This window comes from Lepidochelys kempii, chromosome 24 (genome assembly GCF_965140285.1).
Source record: "Lepidochelys kempii isolate rLepKem1 chromosome 24, rLepKem1.hap1, whole genome shotgun sequence".
Taxonomy (NCBI): domain Eukaryota; kingdom Metazoa; phylum Chordata; order Testudines; family Cheloniidae; genus Lepidochelys; species Lepidochelys kempii.
Genome location: NC_136403.1, coordinates 16447499 through 16468756, shown reverse-complemented (window position 1 = coordinate 16468756; position 21258 = coordinate 16447499). Strand labels below are relative to the sequence as shown.

Below are 21258 nucleotides of genomic sequence, written 5' to 3'. Positions count from 1 at the left end.
GGGGCCGGGCAAGGAGAAACAGGAGGGTAGACAGAGGCTCGGAGGGTGGGGACGGTGGTGGCTGGGTGATGGGGAATGAGAAGTCAGGAGTCAAGTGAACAGGAATGAAAGTGGAGATGGGAGGGGAGAAGTTTTCACCTGGAAATGGCTAATGGTCAGAGAGGTGTCTATGAGAGGTGTCTATCCTTCCAGCCTCCCAAGGAACATCTGCCTGTGCCTATGTTGATGTGAGCAGACCGTGTCCTCACGCTACAAACCACTTGTGCTTGCACCTCCACTAACATCCCCACCAGCATGCGGCACCACAGGGCCGTGATCCCAGCTGGGGCTGGGACTGTCTCTCACTATTTGTGTGTCTACCACCTGGCACAATAGGGTCCTCATCTCATCTGCCTCCTAGTCACGACCATAATAGAGATGATAAATAATAATCATAATCTGATCCGGTATGGGAATTCCTACATGCTTTCCCTGGGCTACTTAGTGATACCACCCAGCTCTATGCCACACAGATCCACAGGGAATAACCAGGTAAGGACTGAAAAGGCCGGGACTTGGGGTTCAGTCGCGTACCTGAAGCGCTAGAGTACCAGGAGCTGCACAGCCTGCTAGAATCTGGAGAGAAGTCCAGTGGGGAATCAGCAGGAGTGATCCTGAGAACTTCCTACAGCAAGGTATTTTAGAGTGAGTGACCCATGCGAAGAAATGTCCTTTCTGGCTGCTGACGTGGACTGTCCTTGTTATATCACCGTCTCTGAACAGCAAACGGCTAAAGCTCTTGTTCTGAGGTGACGCCCGGTCAGACTCTAAACAGGCTCCTATTGTTTGTCCACTGGACAGTTCATGGGGTTTTAAGAATGGGAACAGTCAGTCATTAAGAGGAGGAAGCAGAACCCATGGCTCTTATCAGCATGAGATTGATGCCTGCCAGAGGTGAACAAGGGCCGACAGGAAGAACAGGCTGTCAGGTGTGGCTGTGTTTTCAGAAGAGCTCTTGCATGAAAGAGCTGTGCCAACATAGCAATGCTGCCGGTGACAGGTGAAAAGTGTGGTGTCCAGCGAGGCAAAGAGCTGCCTCATTAGAAGCTCTTTGTTGTTCTAGGATTGGGTCCCGGTTGTGGGCGGAGAGAGAGAAAACAGAGGCCCAGATTCTCAGGCCTTGTTTATACAAGAAAGATACATTATTTGACCAATTTTGTGGGATTTTAATCGGAGTTAGTTCAACCATGAAAACCCCTGTGTGGAGGCTCTTCTTTCCATTGAAATCAGGCTTATGTTGCGTTATCCTAAATCAGTGGTCCTCAAAATTTTTACCTTGCACCCCCCCTTACTCTGTCTACGCCCCCCCTGCCTGCTGGGAGCGGGGTCGCAGCTCGGGGAGGGGGGACGTGGACAGGGGTAAGGGGCCGAGGCTGGGGTCACAGCTGGGTCGGGGGTGGATCCCCAGACGCGGGGCTGAGAGCAGATGCCCGGGCGTGGGGCCACCAGCTGGGACCCCGCGTGTGGGCCCGGCGGCTAGTAGCGGATCCCTGGGTGTGTGGCTGGCAGTCAGGGCGGGACTAGGCGCCCTATCCCCACCCCACATGGGGGCTGGCCTGTGCCCCAGGAGTGCCCCCTTAATCTTCCTCTGCGCCCCACGAGTGGGGCATGTCCCACAGATTGGGGACCTCTGTCCTAAATTGACCAGCTGAACTGAAACACACCACTGCTAAATCGAAACAAATATCCACCAACCAGTCTGTAGCACTGCTTCAGCCGACTCACTTTACACTGCTCTGTCTCTCTTCAGCACTTCCGTGGCCCCTGAGAGCCTAATAGCTGGGAAGGTCACAATCATTGATGAATTTCTCCTGAAGACTTCCCCAGGAGCTACCAAAGTGCTGCTACCCTCATTTTGCAACTGGCAAAGAGACCCTCTGTGATTCGCCCAAGGTCACACAAGAGCTCTGTAGCAGAGCAAGGAATTCAACCCCTGGGTTTGGGCCCTAACCACTGGATCATGCTTCCTGTCTAAAGGCCTTAAAATGGGTGTGAGTTTAAGGCATCTTTATGTCGCCATTAGGCTCAAAAGGACCTTAAGGTGCATCTTCACTGCAGGGTTAAATTGCAGGTTAACACTGGGCTCCGTGACTGTTCAGTGCCTGACACAACAGTGTCCTATTATCTGCCCCCTAGTCGCTACCATACGACATATGATAAATAATTATAGTAATCTCATCTCCTATGGGAATTCCTATAGGGTTTCCCCGGGCTACTTAGTAATACCACCCAGCTCTGTGCCACACAGATCCACAGGGAATAACCAGGTAAGGACTGAAAAGGCCAGGACTTGGGGTTCAGTTGTGTACCTCAAACCCTAGAGTACCCGGAGCTGCACAGCCTGCTAGAATCTGGAGAGAAGTCCAGTGGGGAATCAGCAGGAGTGATCCTGAGAACCTCCTACAGCAAGGTATTTTAGAGTGAGTGACCCATGCGAAGAAATGTCCTTTCTGGCTGCTGACGTGGACTGTCCTTGTTACATCACCGTCTCTGAACAGCAAACGGCTAAAGCTCTTGTTCTGAGGTAATGCCCGGTCAGACTCTAAACAGGCTCCTATTGTTTGTCCACTGGACAGTTCATGGGGTTTTAAGAATGGGAACAGTCAGTCATTAAGAGGAGGAAGCAGAACCCATGGCTCTTATCAGCATGAGATCGGTGCCTGCCAGAGGTGAACAAGGGCAGACAGGGAGAACAGGCTGTCAGGTGTGGCTGTGTTTTCAGAAGAGCTCTTGCATGAAAGAGCTGTGCCAACATAGCAATGCTACCGGTGACAGGTGAAAAGTGTGGTGTCCAGCGAGGCAAAGAGCGGCCTCAATAGAAGTTCTTTGTTGTTCTAGGATTGGGTCCCGGTTGTGGAAGGAGAGAGAGAAAACAGAGGCCCAGATTCTCAGGTCTTGTTTATACAAGAAAGATACATTATTTGACCAATTTTGTGGGAGTTTAATCTGAGTTAGTTCAACCATGAAAACCCCTGTGTGCAGGCTCTTCTTCCATTCAAATCAGGTTTATGTTGCATTATCCTAATTTTGGAAGGGTTATGAAACCTCCTGCTTAGGGATAAGGATGAGACTTTCATGGGGGCAGATTCTCCCACATTGGGGTTCTTACACCTTCCTTGGAAGCAGTGGGTGCTGGCCAGTGCCGGAGATGGGATACTGGAGGAAATGGCTCTTGGGTCTAATCCAGTCTTGCCATTCCTTTCCTCCAGAAAGCCATTTGCGATTTGCTAGCGGGGGCCAAGAATGGCGGACATCTCTGAGGAGGACGACCTGAGAGCCATGGCTGCGGGAGAGAAGTTCAGGGGAGCATTACTTGGGACGGGAAGACTTGGATAACTCTCAGCCTTCTCTTGCTACACTATTGTCAGCCAGTAAACCAGTAGCTGAGTACACCCAATGGAAGCATACTCCACTGATGTCTTTGCTGTACATAAAGTCTGAGCATGCTTATGTAAGTGGGGAAATAGTCCCGCTCTTGTGGGGAACTTTCCTGGCTTCTGCACGACCCCGGTGAAGTGGGCTAGCGAAAGGATCCGAGTCCTCATGCCCACTTCCTTTACCCAGTGGCCTCCCTGCCCTTGAGGACTCCCCTTCCACTCTCCTGTCTGGCAGAGTCCTTGTAACCCCAACAAGGCTGGGCCCAGGATTCCTGGGGGGCTCGACCCCCAACCCTGCTCTGGTCACCTAGGACAGGGGCTAGGGTGTCCCCACTCCGGGGTACTCTCTCTGCACTGGGCACTTCTCTGACCTACTGACCATTACATACAACTTAAAGCAAATACAAGTTATTTAATCAACAATTAATTTTAAAAAGAGTAAGGAAGAATGAGAAAGGTTAAAGGAAACACATCACCCTGCTCTGTGGCAGGGAAAATCACAAACAGTGTCTCTGGAACGTCAGGGCAGTTCACAGTCTGTTCCTCGTAAGTCCCAGGCCTTCTTCTCAGGCCCTGGCTGTGCAGCAGGGATGCTGTGGGTTGGACACTTGCTCTGGTGGTGGCCACACGCTCTCAGGCTCTAAGTGGTAGGACCCTTCTGCCCAGTGTCGCCCCCGCCCTGGCGGGGTTACGATCCAAGCCTGGCCTGCAGAGCCTCTTGGCTGAGGCGTCTCCCTGTGCTGGGCCCACTGCCCAGGGTCCCCCTTGCTCTCCCCAGCTGCTCTCCGCACCCAGCTCCGGACTGCTCCAGCCCCAGCTCCACCGCTCGGCCTCTGCACTGCTGCTGCTGTCTCCAGCTCCCTGGGCTGCTTCTTTGGCCCCTCTGGCTCTGGTTGCTGCAGCTCTGCTCCCAGGACAGGGTCTGCTCTCTCTGGGCTGCTTTTCAGGTCCCTCTGGATCTGGCCCAGCTCTGCTCCCCAGCTTAGCTTGGGCCCCTGCTTTCTCCTTAGCTCGGCCCCACTCTGTCTGACCCAGGCAAATCCAGCTCACATGGAGGACGAGGACGGGACCTCCTTGGCCTTCTGACTCCCTGATTAGCCTGCTCGCCCTGTCATTCAGGCTGATCTGGAGCATTGGCCTCTCCCCATTGTTCCTGGGGGCTGTCAGTCTCAGGGTCCTGATTCCCCATCCAACCTTCCCCCTTTTTAGTACCGGCAGCTAGCAACTAAAACACCCCCACTGAATGTTAGTAAGGGGACAACAGTCCCCTTACACTTGGGAGCGCCTCTGATTTCATTACTTGCTACATTCCTGCCTCCAGGGGTGGCTTTTGGGACTCAGGTTATGGAAGGAGGGTCGCCCAGTGGTTAGAGCATTAGCTTAGGACTCAGGACATGACAGCTCAATCCCCTGTGGTGCCACAGACTCCTGTGTGACCTTGATTACGTTATTGAGTCCTTCTGTGCCTCAGTTTCCCATCTGTAAGACAGGGACAATAGCACTTCCTGTCCTTGCAGGGAGGTTGGAAGGTTAAGGATATGAAAGATTGGGAGATACTTCAGCTGTGGACGGACATATCTTCACCTACGGTAGACACATCTCTACTGTGGGGGGCAGACCTTTCGCAGAGGGAAAGAAGAAATGTTCATGACCTGAACGAGACAATAAAGTGGCAGGAGTTGCAGGCTGCAAAGTCTGGGCAATCATGGGAGGGTAAAGAGAGACTTGTTGGTTCCACTGGGCAGAACCAGTGGCGCAAGATACTGCGCTTGAGAGAGTAGGGTAAGATCAGGCTCGTGGCCCCTTCAAGGGAACAGCCCGTAGAGCGCAGGGGAAACTGAGAGGCTGCAGGGCTAGGGATGGGCTAGTTGATTAGTTAGCAGAAACGGTGGGCATGGGGATTGGGGCAGATTAGAAAAATAAAGCAGGTTCTGCCTCTCCATGCCAGAAAGGAAAAGATAAGTCACTTTGATAAGTTTAGGGAGAACAGCAGTTTATTTTTCCAGCTGAAGTTGGATCCTGGCCTTTGGAAGCAGAAATCAGATTCCACAGGGTGAGTTTTGGTGATAAATGAGCTGTCTGACCTTTCCTTATTGATAAAGGTGATTGGTCTCCTTGACAATGAGGGCATGGAGTTTGGGCAATCAAGCTTGTAATGTCACGTACCACACATGGTATAAATATAGATGCTAAACCCTCGAGCTGCACACTGGGGATATCAGGACCTGGAAGAATCTTTCAGCAGCCAAGATGAAGCTCCAGATTGTGGCTGCCATTCTCCTCGTCACCATCCTTTCCCCAAAGAGAAGCAGCGCGCATCAGGTCAGCGCACAGGTAAGGATGCGATCACTACGAGCAGTATAATACTTTCTATTATAATGCTGGTTTTCTCTGTGAAATGGGATCTGAAATGGCTCCACTTTCCTCTCTGCCCAAAGGTGAATTGTTCTTGGACAGTGTCTTAGCACTGTGCTGAGTTTGAATTGGCCGAGTACAGTAATGGGGGGAGAAGATTAAAGGGTTTTCCTCACTTATTTGGAAAATTCTTTAGATCTGTTATTATGCTTCGATATCCCCAAAGCGCATTTTGTTCCAAAGTTCAGATTCAATGTGTACATATGGTTCAAAGTGGTTTGCGTGCTGGAGAAATAGAGAGGTCCTCACTGATTGACATTAGCTTACTATGCCATTTCCACCACACATTTGGCCAACTTGTGGCCCAGTGGTCAGCGATATGGGCTGGGGGTGGGGTCTCATTCTTTAGAGGCTCAAGCAGAGATGACTTGATCTTGATTCCCAAAAGTGCTGAACATCCTGGGCTGTGCAAAGAACCCCCCTCCCCGACTCCCCACCCCATTCTCTAAAATGTTTGAAAATAACAGAGGATGCTTTGGTTACAGCCCCTTTCCACACCACAAAGGCTGTAATCAGAAACTCTAGGGACATCATACAGCCATATTGCAGAAGGACTAATACGATGGTCCTGACCTTTTTAGTTTAATGAAGACTATTGATCTCTTTGACAATCCAGGGATTGGGTTGGAGCAATCAGGCTTGTAGTGTCAGATATGACACAGGGGATAAATACAGCTGCTAAACTCCCCAGCCACAATGGGGACTTGCTCATCTGGAAGAGCTGAACGGAAGCGATGATGGAAGTCCAGATCATGGCTGCCATTCCCCTCATCTCTGTCCTTTGCCCAAGGGAAGCAGCTCTCTGCCCGTAGGAGTGCTGCTGGTAACAATGAAAGCACTGCTAGGAGTGACATACTATTTGTCATAACGATGACTTTTGTAAAATAATAGAAAGGTAGAGCTGGAAGGCACCGCAAGAAGTCATCATGTCCAGCTCCCTGCACTGAGGCAGAACCAAGAAACCTAAACCATCCCTGACAGGTGGTGTCCAAAGTTTTCTTAAAAACGTGCAATGATGGGGATTCCACAAGCCTACTCAAGAGTTTAATTACCCTTAGAGTTAGAAAGTTCTTTTTAATATCGAGTCAAAATCTCCCTTGCTGCAATTAAGCCCCCTACTTTTTGCCCTATCTTCAGTGGACACAGAGAACAGTTGATCACAGTCCTCTTTAGAACAACCCTTAATATATTTGAAGACTGTTATCAGGTCCCCCTCCTCAGTCCTCTTGTCTCAATACTAAACATGCCCCATTTTTTAACCTCTCCTCACAGGCCACATTTTCGAAACCTTTTACCATTTTTGTTGCTTTCCTCTGGACTCTCCGATTTGTTTACATCTTTCCTAAAGTGTAGCGCCCAGAACTGAAAACACGGCTCCAACAGAAGCCTCCCCAGTGCTGAGCACAATGGAACAATTACTTCCTGTGTCTTACATTCACCACTCCTGTTAATATATCCCAGAATGATAATAGCCTCTTTTACATCTGTATCACATGTTGACTCATATTCAATTTGTGACTCACAATAACCACCTGATCCTTTTCCGGGTATTACCACCTAGCCAGTTATTCCCTCTTTTGTAGCTGTACATTTGTTTTTTTCTTTCCTAAGAGAAGTACTTTGCACTTGTCTATTGAATTTCATCTAGATGCTTTTGGTCCAATTCTCCAATATGTTAAGGTTGTTTTGAATTCTAACCCTCTGCTTGCAACTCCTCCCAGCTTGGTATCATCTGCACATTTTATAAGTGTGTTCTCCACCCCATTATCCAAGTCATTAATGAAAATATGGAATAGTATCAGACCCAGGAGTGACCACTGCAGAACGCCACTAGATACGTCCACCCAGCTTGACAGAGAACCACCGTTACCCAGCCTTTCAACCAGTTGTGCACACACATTATACCAATTTCACCTAGATCATATTTCCCTACTTTGCTTAGGAGAATGTCATAAGTTGGACCTTTCTATTATAATGATGATTTTCTCTGTGAAATACGATCTGAAATGTCTCCCCTTTCCTCTCTGTCCAAAGGTGAATTGCTCAGGGACAGTATCTTAGCATTCCCTGTAGCTGAGTTGGAATTGTCTCGGTGTAGTGAGGGGAGAAGATTACAGGGATTTCCTTGCTTATTCAGAAAATGTTTTGGATCCATTATTGTGCTTAGATATTACAAAAGCAACTATTGTTCCAATCTTCAGCTTCAGTGTTTACATATGGTTCTAAGAGGTTTGTGTGCCGGAGATATAGAGAGGCCCTCACCAATTGACAATAGCTTATCATGCCATTTCCCTCACACAGTTAGCAAAACCTGCAGATCTCATTCTTTGGGGGCGCAATCACTGACGATTTGGACTTGATTCCCAAAAGTGCTGAACAGTTTCAGCTGTGCAATCAACTCTTCCCTCCACGTTCTATATTTTTTGAAAACAACAAACAGGATGCTCAGTCATTTTTGAAAGGAGAAAAATGTAGAACTACTTGAAATTTGTCACTAATCTATTTTATTTTTAACTAAAAATGATTTTTTTAAAAGAAAAATTTGATGGAAAAATTTGTTTCTTCTGTTTTTTTCTGATTTTTTTCAACGAAAATAATGAAAACTAAAAAGAAAAAAAGGCATGAGTTCTATTACATAATTTTCTAGCCACCTTTTTCCCCAATTTTTCCATAAAAATAATGAAAAAGAAAAAGAAAAAAAGTTTTGAGGTTTGTTCTTTGATTCCTCAGACCCATTTTTGCAAATAGATTTGAAATGCTATTTTTCTTTGAAATGTCCCCAAAACACACTTATAATTTTTCAAACAGCTCCAGAAAAGATGAAGGGGGGGGGGGAATAAATAAAAAAACCACAAATTCTTTTCATTTCTGATTTTGCAAAACAAAATGACAATATTTTTACAAAAATTCATTTTGAAACATTTAACCAGCTCTAATTCTTATCGTGAAAAGTCAGACTCAAGAAAGGGAGTTAAAATAAATTGGTTAGTCTCTAAGGTGCCACAAGTACTCCTTTTCTTTTTGCGAATACAGACTAACACGGCTGTTACTCTGAAACCTGTCAATATTTTTACAAAAACTCATTTTGAAACATTTGAACCAGCTCTAATTCTTATCTTGAAAAGTCAGACTCAAGAAAGGGAGTTAGTTCCCAAATTCCAGATTCTGGGGGTCAATCTGAGTACTGAGAAGGAAGTGTAGGAGGGCTGTTTCCCATCGCAGAGCTGTCTGGGGCCATGTCTGAAATACACACTTCTGCTGGCACAGCTCTATAGTATGGGGTGTGAGGAGGTTTGATTCCTGACTGACACGGCTGTGCTGGCAAAAGCCTCTCCCTACTGTAGCTGCAGTTGTAATCAGCACAACTGGGCTTTTGCTGGTATGGTTGAGCCTGGTCTACACTATAAAGTTCTGCCAGTGCAGCTATATCAACGAGCTGTGTGCAAAAATCACCCCTCTTGGGCAACACGGCTATTTTCCTGGAGAATCCCCCGTATAGACGGAACTAGACCAAGAGAAGGTGATTCTGTCAGCATACCGAACATCCATCGGGGAGGTGGAGTGCTGATATTGGCAGAAAAAGACCTTCTGTTGGCGTGCACAGCATGTTCCATAGGGCAATGCAGCGTAATGCAGACATGACCTTATTTGGCTTTGGGGGGAACATGCTATACTGGCAAAAGCCCACTCGTCTACCAGTAGAGCCACACTGGCCAAGCGCTCCTTGTGTAGAACTGACCTGGGAAAGCTATTGCCATTGTGAGGAATCAGCTACATTGAAATGATCGTGGAGAAAGAGCAGGGTGAAATAACTCCTAACTATCTCCTTACAGGATGTCGAGACTCCATTTGAAGAAGCTGTTTTGGTGAGTACTCTAGATTTACTTTATTGTCAGGCTGTCATATTATCTCAGTACCTCTTCGCAAGCCCGAACCCTGAGATTCAGAGTCAACTGGAGTATCCTGGACACATGTTCAAAGACTGGTGCAAAACACAAAGCAATGGACTTCCAAGTCCCATGGGGCATGTAAGTGTCAATCCAAGTGTTCTTTGCAGGTTCAAGTCTCCCATCATAAAAGTAGATAATTTGCTGGGTTACTGTGGGCTCTGTTCATTATAATCACTTCCCAGGTGGAGTCATACATACTGGGAGCTGTGATATACGGGGAATTCTGTCATTCTGCATCCGAGAGACTGCAGATCATAGTGTCACCATGGGCAATCCCGTACATGGCCTCATCTCTACAAGGGAGCAGATCCCAAGCTGGTGTAAATTAGTGTTGCTCTATCAAAGTAAGTGGAGACAGAACAACAGGGGTAAATCAACCATTGCTCCAGTAAAGTCAGCAGGGCCAGATCCCCTTCTGGTGTAACTTATCCGTAGCTTCATTGGAGTCAACGGGCCAGATTCCAAATGGATGTAAATCAACATTCCTGTGTTGGAGTTCATGGTCCAGGCTAAACCGAGGTCGCTCCATTGGAGGCAGGGCAGGGGTGAGCCGCGTCAGTGATGCTCTGCCTGTGAGTACTGCAAGTTCCTTTTGTTTCAAGAGTCTGTTCTATTAGCCTGATACTTTTAACAGACAGAGGCCAGATTAAATGGCGGAAGCCCATTCCCTTCACGGTTAGGGTTAGCAAATCTATGAAGTGAGAGATCCCTGGCAATCCTAGTCTCTCTTTTATTCATCTGGCTTCCCATCATGTTCAGAATCTGGAGTTTCAGGTGGTGGTCATAGGGCCAGCTATGATTTCTCTCGAGGCATCTAGACAGACTCATGTGCAGTGCTGGGGAGGAGCCAGTGGTCGTGGTACATGTAGGTACCAGTGACACAGGGAAGGGGAGGAGAGACGTCCTGGAGGGCAAATTTAGGCTGGTAGGAAAGAGACTGAAATCCAGGACCTCTGTGGTGGCATTCTCAGAAATGCTTCCACGTGCAGGGCCAGGTAGGCAGGCAGAGCTTCAGAGTCTCAATGCGTGGATGAGATGACGGTGTAGAGAGGCAGGGTTTAGATTTATTAGGAACTGGGGAAACTTTTGGGATAGGGGGGAGCCTATACAGGAAGGATGGGTTCCACCTAAACCAAGGTGGATCCAGACGGCTGGCACTTAGTTTAAAAATTGCTCTGCAACCTTTTTAATGTTAAGAGATGGGGGCGGGGGGAAAGCCGATTGCTGCAGAGGAGCACGTGGATCGGACAGAGACTTCTCTTACAGGAGGGTCTATTGATAGAGATTCTCTAGGTTTTAGTCGGGAGGAGAGGATGGAAGAGGATAAAGGAGGGGCCAGATCAGATAAGAAACAGTCACATAAAAAAGAATCTGACACATCAGAAAAGGGCAGACAAATAAACAGTGACAAGTTTTTAAAGTGCTTGTACACAAATGCTAGAAGTCTAAATAATAAGATGGGTGAACTAGAAGGCCTCGTGTTAAAGGAGGATATTTACATAATAGGCATCACGGAAAATTGGTGGAATGAGGACAATCAATGGGACACAATCATTCCGGGGTACAATATATATTGGAAGGACAGAACAGGTCGTGCGGGGGCGGGGGGGGGGAGAAAATGTAGAATCAAATGAAGTAAAAATCTTAAATGAATCCACATGTTCCATAGAATCTCTCTGGATAGTAATTCCAGGCTCTAATAAGAATATAACAGTAGGGATCTATTATCGACCACCTGACCAGGACAGCGATAGTGATGATGAAATGCTAAGGGAGATTAGAGAGGCTGCCAAAACAAAGAACTCACTAATAGTGGGGGATTTCAATTATCCCCATGTTCACTGGGTCCATGTCACCTCAGGACGAAATGCAGAGACAAAATTTCTCGATCCTTTAAATGGCGGCTTCTTGGAGCAGCTGGTACAGGAACCCACCAGGGGAGAGGCAACTCTCGATCTAGTCCTGAGTGGGGCGCAGGATCTGGTCCAAGAGGGAACTATAACAGGACCGCTTGGAAACAGTGACCATAATCCACTAACATTTAACATTCCTGTGGTGGGAAGAACACGTCAAGAGCCCAACACTATGGCATTTAATTTCAGAAAAGGGAACTATTCAAAAATGAGGGGGTTCGTTAAACAGAAATTAAAAGGTAGAGTGAATAGAGTGAAATCCCTGCAAGCTGCATGGACACTTTTCAAAGACACCATAATAGAGGCCCAACTTAAATGTAAATCCAAATTAAAAAACACAGTAAAAGAACTAAAAAAGAGCCTCTGTGGCTTAACAACCATGTAGAAGAAGCAGTGAGAGATAAAAAGGCATCTTTTAAAAAGTGGAAGGCAAATCCTAGTGAGGTAAATAGAAAGGAGCATAAACTATGCCAAATTAAGTGTAAAAATGTAATAAGAAAAGCCAAAAAGGAGTTTGAAGAACAACTAGCCAAAAACTCAAAAGGTAAGAACAAAATGTTTTTTAAGTACATCAGAAGCAGGAAGCCTGCTAAACAACCAGTGGGACCCCTGGACGATTGAGATACAAAAGGAGCACTTAGAATCATAGAATCATAGAATATCAGGGTTGGAAGGGACCCCAGAAGGTCATCTAGTCCAACCCCCGGCTCAAAGCAGGACCAATTCCCAGTTAAATCATCCCAGCCAGGGCTTTGTCAAGCCTGACCTTAAAAATCTCTAAGGAAGGAGATTCTACCACCTCCCTAGGTAACGCATTCCAGTGTTTCACCACCCTCTTAGTGAAAAAGTTTTTCCTAATATCCAATCTAAACCTCCCCCACTGCAACTTGAGACCATTACTCCTCGTTCTGTCATCTGCTACCATTGAGAACTGTCTAGAGCCATCCTCTTTGGAACCCCCTTTCAGGTAGTTGAAAGCAGCTATCAAATCCCCCCTCATTCTTCTCTTCTGCAGACGAAACAATCCCAGTTTCCTCAGCCTCTCCTCATAAGTCATGTGTTCCAGACCCCTAATCATTTTTGTTGCCCTTCGCTGGACTCTCTCCAATTTATCCACATCCTTCTTGTAGTGTGGGGCCCAAAACTGGACACAGTCCTCCAGATGAGGCCTCACCAATGTCGAATAGAGGGGGACGATCACGTCCCTCGATCTGCTCGCTATGCCCCTACTTATACATCCCAAAATGCCATTGGCCTTCTTGGCAACAAGGGCACACTGCTGACTCATATCCAGCTTCTCGTCCACTGTCACCCCTAGGTCCTTTTCCGCAGACAAACTTAAAGACAATAAAGTCATTGCAGAGAAACTAAATGAATTCTTTGCTTTAGTCTTCACGGCTGAGGATGTTTGGAATATTCTCAAACCTGAGCCATCTTTTACAGGTGACAAATCTGAGGAATTGTCACAGACTGAAGTGTCACTAGAGGACGTTTTGGAATTAATTGATAAACTTAACAGTAACAAGTCACCAGGACCAGATGGCATTTACCCAAGAGTTCTGAAAGAACTCCAATGTGAAATTGCGGAACTATTAACTAGGGTTTGTAACCTGTCCTTTAAATCAGCTTCTATATCCAATGACTGGAAGATAGCTAATGTAATGCCACTATTTAAGAAGAGCTCTAGAGGTGATCCCACCAATTACACACCGGTAAATCTATCGTCAGTACGGGGCAAATTAGTTGAAACAATAGTAAAAAATAAAAGTGTCCAGACACATAGAAGAACATAAATGGTTGGGCAAAACTCAACATGGTTTCTGTGAAGGGAAATAGTGTCTTACTAACCTTTTAGGGCACGTCTTCACTACCCACCAGCTCGGAGGGTAGTGATCGATCTATCGGGGACGCGATAAATCACGTCTAGAGGCGATAAATCGATCCCTGAATCGACGCCTGTACTCCACCTCAGCAGGAGGAGTAAGCGGAGTCGACGGGGGAGCTGTTGTGGTTGACTTGCCACCGTGCGGACGGCCAGGTAACTCAAACTAAGATACTTTGACTTCAGCTATGCAAATAGTGTGGAGGAAGTTGTGTATCTTAGTTCGAACCCACCCCCACCCCCCGCCAATGTAGCCCAGGCCTTAGAGTTCTTTGAAGGGGTCAACAAACATGTAGACAAGGGGGATCCAGTGGACACAGTGTACTTAGATTTTCAGAAAGCCTTTGACAAGGTCCCTCCCCAAAGGCTCTTATGTAAATTAAGTTGTCATGGGATAAGAGGGAAGATCCTTTCATGGATTGAGAACTGGTTAAAAGACAGGGAACAAAGGGTAGGAATAAATGGTAAATTTTCAGAATGGAGAGGGGTAACTAGTGGTGTTCCCCAAAGGTCAGTCCTAGGACCAATCCTATTCAATTTATTCATAAATGATCTGGAGAAAGGGGTAAACAATGAGGTGGCAAAGTTTGCAGATGATACTAAACTGCTCAAGATAGTTAAGACCAAAGCAGACTGTGAAGAACTTTAAAAAGATCTCACCAAACTAAGTGATTGGGCAACAAAATGGCAAATGAAATTTAATGTGGATAAATGTAAAGTAATGCATATTGGAAAAAATAACCCCAACTATACATAGAATATGATGGGGGCTAATTTAGCTACAACTAATCAGGAAAAAGATCTTGGAGTCATTGTGGATAGTTCTCTGAAGACGTCCATGCAGTGTGCAGCGGCAGTCAAAAAAGCAAACAAATCATTAAAAAAGGGATAGAGAATAAGACGGAGAATATCTTCAATACTGCATACAGATGTGGTCTCCTCATCTCAAAAAAGATATACTGGCATTGGAAAAGGTTCAGAGAAGGGCAACTAAAATGATTAGGGGTTTGGAACAGGTCCCCTATGAGGAGAGATTAAAGACGCTAGGACTTTTCAGCTTGGAAAAGAGGAGACTAAGGGGGGACATGATAGAGGTCTATAAAATCATGAGTGGTTTAGAGAAAGTGAATAAGGAAAAGTTATTTACTTGTTCCCGTAATATAAGAACTAGGGGCCACCAAATGAAATTAATGGGCAGCAGATTTAAAACAAATAAAAGGAAGTTGTTCTTCACACAGCACACAGTCAACCTGTGGAACTCCCTGCCTGAGGAGGTTGTGAAGGCTAGGACTATGAGAGGGTTTAAAAGAGAACTGGATAAATTCATGGAGGTTAAGTCCATTAATGGCTATTAGCCAGGATGGGTAAGGAATGGTGTCCCTAGCCTCTGTTTGTCAGAGGGTGGAGATGGATGGCAGGAGAGAGATCACTTGATCATTGCCTGTTAGGTTCACTCCCTCTGGGGAACCTGGCATTGGCCACTGTTGGTAGATGGGATACTGGGCTGGATGGACCTTTGGTCTGACTCAGGATGGCCATTCTTATGTTCTTATGATTACAGACCCCATCCACACCATAAAGGCTATGTTCAGAAACTCTAGGGACAGCATGTAGCCATATTACACCGGGAGGTAAATCAACTCTGACCGTTCCTCATTGACAAAGGCCACTGGTCTCTTTAACAAACAAGGTGTTGGGTTTGGGCAATCAGGCTTGTAATGTCATAGACAACTCATGGTATCAATGGAGCTGCTAAACCTCCCCAGCCTGAAAGTGGATTTCATAATCGGAAGAAACAAACAGAAACCAACATTAAGCTCCAAATCATGGCTGCCTTTACCCCCATCTCCACCCTTTACCGAAAGGGAAGCAGTGCTTTGCCGGTAGAAGCTCTGCTGGTAAAAGTGAAAGTACTACGAGGATTAATACTTTATATTAGAAAGATGATTTTCTCTGTGATATAGTAACATAAATGTCTCCTTTTTCTCTCTACCCAATGGTGAATTGTTCTGTGACGATCTCTTGGCATTCCCTCTAGCTGAGCTTGAATTGTCTGAGGCCCCATCTATCCTGAATACTCACATTGATATAGCTACGTCTCTCATGAGCGTGAAAAATCCACACCCCTGAAAGTAGCAGCTATCCTGACCTAATCCTCGTTGTAGACAGTGCTAGCTGGGCGGAAGAATTTTACACTCAACCTAGGTACTGCTCCATGGGAAAGTGGATTAACTATAGCGACAGGAGAACCCCTCCCGTCACGGTAGCGAGTGTTTACACTGAAGTGCTTCAGTGTGCAAATTTAGTGCTGCACGGTGTTGCTGTAGCGTTTTAAGTGTAGAAAGATGCTGAGTAACAGCTGTGGGGGGAGGAGGCTGAAGGGTTTTCATCACGTATTAAGAAAACTGTTTAGATGTTATTGTGCTCAGATATCTCAAAAGCAGCTTTTGTTCCAAATTTCAGACTTGATGTGTACATGTATGGTTAAAAGTGGTTTGTGTGCAGAAGACAGAGAGAGGCTCTCACTGACTGACAACAGTTTACTCTGCCATGTCCTTCCACATTTAGGCCAACAAGTGCAGCAGTGGTCAGTGATTCAGGAGGTCTCATTCTTTGCAGGCTCGAGCATTTTGAAACATTATTGAAATAAATGAAAACTAAAACAAAAAAGTTCTGAGTTGTGTCATTTGATTCCCAAGATCCATTTTTGGAAATAGAGTTGAAATGTAATTTTTCATTGAAAAATCCAAAATAGATTCAGCTCCAGTAAAGAAGAAAGAAGGACGGGGGAGAAGTAAATGAAAAAAATGTCAAACTTTTTCATTTTTGATTCTATCAAACAATGAATTTGTTCTCTGGATAAAAAATGACAATTTTATTACAAATATTCATTTTGAAAAAATGGAACCAGCTCTAATTCTTATCTTGAAATGTCAGACTGAAGAAAGGGAGTTCCCAAATTCCAGATTCTGGGGGTCAATCTGAGTACTGAGAAGGAAGTGTAGAGGGGATGTCTTCTATCCCACAGCTGTCTGGGGCCATGTCTGAAACACAGACTTCTGCTGGCACAGCTCTATAGAATGGGGTGTGAAGAGGTTTGATTCCTGACTGACACGGCTGTGCTGGCAAAAGCCTCTCCCTACTGTAGCTGCAGTTGTAATCAGCATAACTGGGCTTTTGCTGGTATTGCTGGGCCTGGTCTATACTATAAAGTTCTGCCAGCGCAGCTATATCAACGAGCTGTGTGCAAAAATCACCCCTCTTGGGCAACACAGCTATTTTCCTGGAGAATCCCCAGTATAGACGGAACTAGACCAAGAGAAGGGTGAGTCTATCAGCATACCGAACATCCATCGGGGAGGTGGAGTGCCTATATTGGCCTTACACCTTGATTATTACTACAAAAGGTTTTTTTTCTCTCTTGCTGGTAACATCTCACCTTCCCTGATCACTCTCGTTACAGTGTGTATGGTAACACCCATTGTTCCATGTTCTCTGTGTATATAAAATCTACCCACTGTATTTTCCACCGTATGCATCTGATGAAGTGAGCTGTAGCTCACGAAAGCTTATGCTCTAATAAATTTGTTAGTCTCTAAGGTCCACAAGTATTCCTTTTCTTTTTACAAAACAAGTTTGGAATTTTGTTATTTGATTCCCCAGGGTCCAATTTCCAAATAGAGTTGAAATGCTATTTTTCTTTGAAATTTACACATTTATAATTTTTCAAAGAGTTCCAGAAAAGAAGAAAAAAAGGGGGAAAAGTAAATGAAAAAATGCAAAGAAATTTCATTTCTGATTTTCTTAAAAGTATTAATCAATTTTCTGGAAAAAGCTTGAGAATTTTTTTTAAACAAAAATTCATTAGAAAAATTTTTTTGACCAGCTCTAATTCTTATCTTGATTGGTCAGAGTCAAGAAAGGAAGCTCCCATATTCAGATTCAGGAGATTAATCTCACCCCTGTGAAGCAAGGATGGGGGGCTGTTTCCCTTCGCAGAGCTGTCTGGGGCCATGTCTAAAATACAGACTTCTGCTGGCATAGCTCCATCTGTATGGGGTGTGAAAAAGTTTATGTCAGCATATGCAGCATCTACTCAAGGGCCTATGCAGGCATAGGCTCTGTAGTGTAGACATGGCCTCATTTCCCTTTCGAGGAGAATATGCCATACCAGCAAAAGCACACGAGTGTACTGGTAGAACTGTACTGGCAAAGCACTCCTAGTGTAGAACGGGCTGGTAACGCTATTGCCATTGTGAGGAATCAACAACCTTGAAATGATATTGGAGAAGGAGTTTCTTGATCCTGCTCTATTTCCTTACAGGTGTTTCCACAACGTCCAGCTGGAGAAAGACTTCGTCAGGTGAGTACTCAAAATTACTTTGCTGTCCACCTGTTTTATATAATCATTACAGAGGACATGCTTCCATGCTAATGACTGGTTCTGCTCCATAATGATCCAAAGCAATGTGCAGACTAACACATGTTCATTTTCATCACCTGAATCAGATGCCACCAACAGAAGGTTGATTTTCCTTTTGGGTGGTTCGGGTTCTGTAGTTTCCACATTGGAGTGTTGTCAAAAGTCTTAAAAGAGCAACATGTTCCACACCTTGTCCCTCTCAGATTTTGGAAGGCACTTCAGATTCTTAAGCCTTGGGTTGAGTGCTGTAGCTATCTTTAGAAATCTCACATTGGTACCTTCTTTGCATTTTGTCAAATCTGCAGCGAAAGTGTTCTTAAAATAAACAACATGTGCTGGGTCATCATCCGACACTGCTATAACATGAAATATATGTGGCAGAATGCGGGTAAAACACAGAGCAAGAGACATACAATCTCGCACAAGGAGTTCAGTCAGAAATTCAATTAGCGCATTTTCTTTTTTTCTTTTTTTTGAAGAAGTGTCACGAGCATGAAAGCATATCCTCTGGAATGGTGGCCAAAGGATGAAGGGGCATACGAATGTTTAGGATATCTGGCATATAACTACCTTGCAATGCTGGCTACAAAAGTGCCATGCACATGCCTCTTCTTATTTACAATGTCACCTGAAAGTGAGAAGCGGGCAGCATTATCTCCTGTAAATGAAAACAAACTTCTTTGTCTTACAAATTGGCTGAAGAAGAAGTAGGATTGAGTGGAATTATAGGCTCTAAAGTTTTACATGGTTTTGTTTTTGAGTGCTGTTATTTTAAAATAAAATCTACAATTGAAAGTTTCACTTTCACATGAAAGAGATTGCACTACAGTACTTGTATGAGGTGAATTGAAAAATACTATTTCTTTATATTGGAAGGACAGAACAGGTCGGACTGGTGGGGGAGTGGCACTAGAGGTGAAAAAAACCAGAGTCAAATGAAATAAGAATCTTAAATGAACCAAACTGTACCATAGAGTCTCTATGGATAGTAATTCCATAGACAACCCACCACCTGACCAGGATGGGATAGTGACTGTGAAATGCTCAGAGAGATTAGAGAGGCTATAAAACAAAACAAAAACAAGACAACAACTCAATAATGATGGGGGATTTCAACAATCCCCATATTGACTGGGTACATGTCATCTTAGGACGGGATGCAGATATACAGTTTCTTGACACCTTAAATGACTGCTTCTTGGAGAAGCTAGTCCTGGGACCCCCAAGAGGAGAGGCAATCTTTGATTTAGTACTAGGTGGATCACAGGATCTGGTCCAAGAAGTGAATATAGCTGGATTGCTTGGTAATCGTGAGCATAATATAATTAAATGTAACATCCCTCGGGTGGGAGAAAAACCACAGCAGCCCGCCATAGCTGCATTTAATTTCAGAAAGGGGAACAACACAAACATGAGGAAGTTAATTAAACAGAAATTAAAAGGTACAGTGCCAAATGTGAAATCCCCCACGCTGCATGGAAACTTTATAAAGACACCATAATGCAGGCTCAACTTCAATGTATCCCCCAAATTAAAAAAACATAATTAGAGAATTCTAAAAGTGCCACCATGGCTAAACAAAGTAAAAGAAGCACTGAGAGGCAAAAGGCATCCTTTAAAAAGTGGAAGTTAAATCCTACTGAGGAAAATAGAAAGGAGAATAAACTCTGGCAAGTGAAGTGTAAAAATACAATTAGGAAGGTCAAAAAAGAATTTGAAGAACAACTAGCAAAAGTCTCAGAAAGTAAGAGCCAAATGTTTTGAAGTAGATCAGAAGCAGGAAGCTGCTAAACAACCGGTGGTGCCACTGGACGATTGAGATGCTAAAGGAGCACTCAAGGACGATAAAGCCATTGCGGAGAAACGAAATAAATTCTTTGCGTCGGTCTTCACGGCTGAGGATGTGAGGGAGATTCCCAAACCAGAGCCATTCTTTTTAGGTGACAATTCTGAGGAGCTGTCCCAGATTGAGGTACCATTAGAGGAGCTTTTGGAACAGATTGAAAAATTAAACAGTAATAAGTCATAGAATACCAGGGTTGGAAGGGACCTCAGGAGGTCATCTAGTCCAACCCCCTGCTCAGAGCAGGACCAATCCCCAATTTTTGCCCTGATCCCAAATGGCCCCCTCAAGGATTGAACTCACAACCCTGGGTTTAGCAGGCCAATGCTCAAACCACTGAGCTATCCCTCCCCCCAGTCACCAGGACCAGATGGCATTCACTCAAGTGTTCTCTTGGAACTCAAATGTGAAATTGCAGAACTACTAATTGTGGTACGTAACCTATCATTTCAATCACCTTCTGTACCAGATGACTGGAGCATTGCTAATGTGACACCAATTTTTAAAAAAGACTTGAGAGGTGATCCCGGTAATTACAGGCTGGTAAGCCTAACTTGAATGCCAGGCAAGCTGGTTGAAAATATAGTAAAGAACAGAATTACCAGACACCTAGATGAACACAATTTGTTGGGGGAAGATTCCACGTGGTTTTTGTAAAGAGCAATCATGCCTTACCCATCTAATAGAATTCTTTGAGGGGGGTCAACAAGCACGTGGACAAGGGGGAATCCAGTGGATATAGTGTACTTAGATTTCCAGAAAGTCTTTGACAAGCTCCCTCATCGAAGGTTCTTAAGCAAAGAAAGCTGTCATGGGATAAGAGGGAAGGTCCTCTCATGGATCAGCAACTGGTTAAAAGATAGGAAACAAAGGGCAGGAATAAATGGTCAATTTTCAGTCAAGAGTGGTATCCTGCAGGGATGTGTACTTGGACCAGTACTACTCACCATATTCATAAACAATCTGGAAAAAGGGATAAACAGTGAGGTGGCAAAATTTGCAGATGATAAATATCTTGAGCAGTTTTGTAAGTCCAAAGCAGACTGCGAAGAGTTACAAAGGGATCTCCCAAAAACTGGGTGACTGGGCAACAAAATGGCAGGTGAACTTCATTGTTGATAAATGCGAAGTAATGCACATAGGAAAACAAAATCCCAACTATACTATAAAATGATAGGTTTCAGAGTAGCAGCCGTGTTAGTCTGTATTCGCAAAAAGAAAAGGAGGACTTGTGGCACCTTAGAGACTAACCGATTTATTAGAGCATAAGCTTTCGTGAGCTACAGCTCACTTCCTCAGATGCATAAAATGATAGGATCTAAATTAGCTGTTGCCACTCAAGAAAGATTTTTTTTCCAATGAAAATTAAGAAAAATAGAACTAAAAATGTTTTGAATTTTGTTGATTCCCCAGAGT

At 44.9% G+C, this 21258-nt stretch overlaps 1 long non-coding RNA gene across 1 annotated transcript in view; it reads left to right on the top strand.

Moving 5' to 3' along the window:
- The first annotated feature begins 5637 nt into the window (after positions 1-5637).
- Positions 5638-21258, top strand: part of LOC144929871 (uncharacterized) — a 30733-nt gene continuing 15112 nt past the window's right edge. The window contains exons 1-3 of the long non-coding RNA XR_013634988.1: positions 5638-5750; positions 9665-9697; positions 17901-17939. This is a non-coding gene — a long non-coding RNA (uncharacterized LOC144929871). The remainder of the gene's footprint in view (positions 5751-9664; positions 9698-17900; positions 17940-21258) is intronic.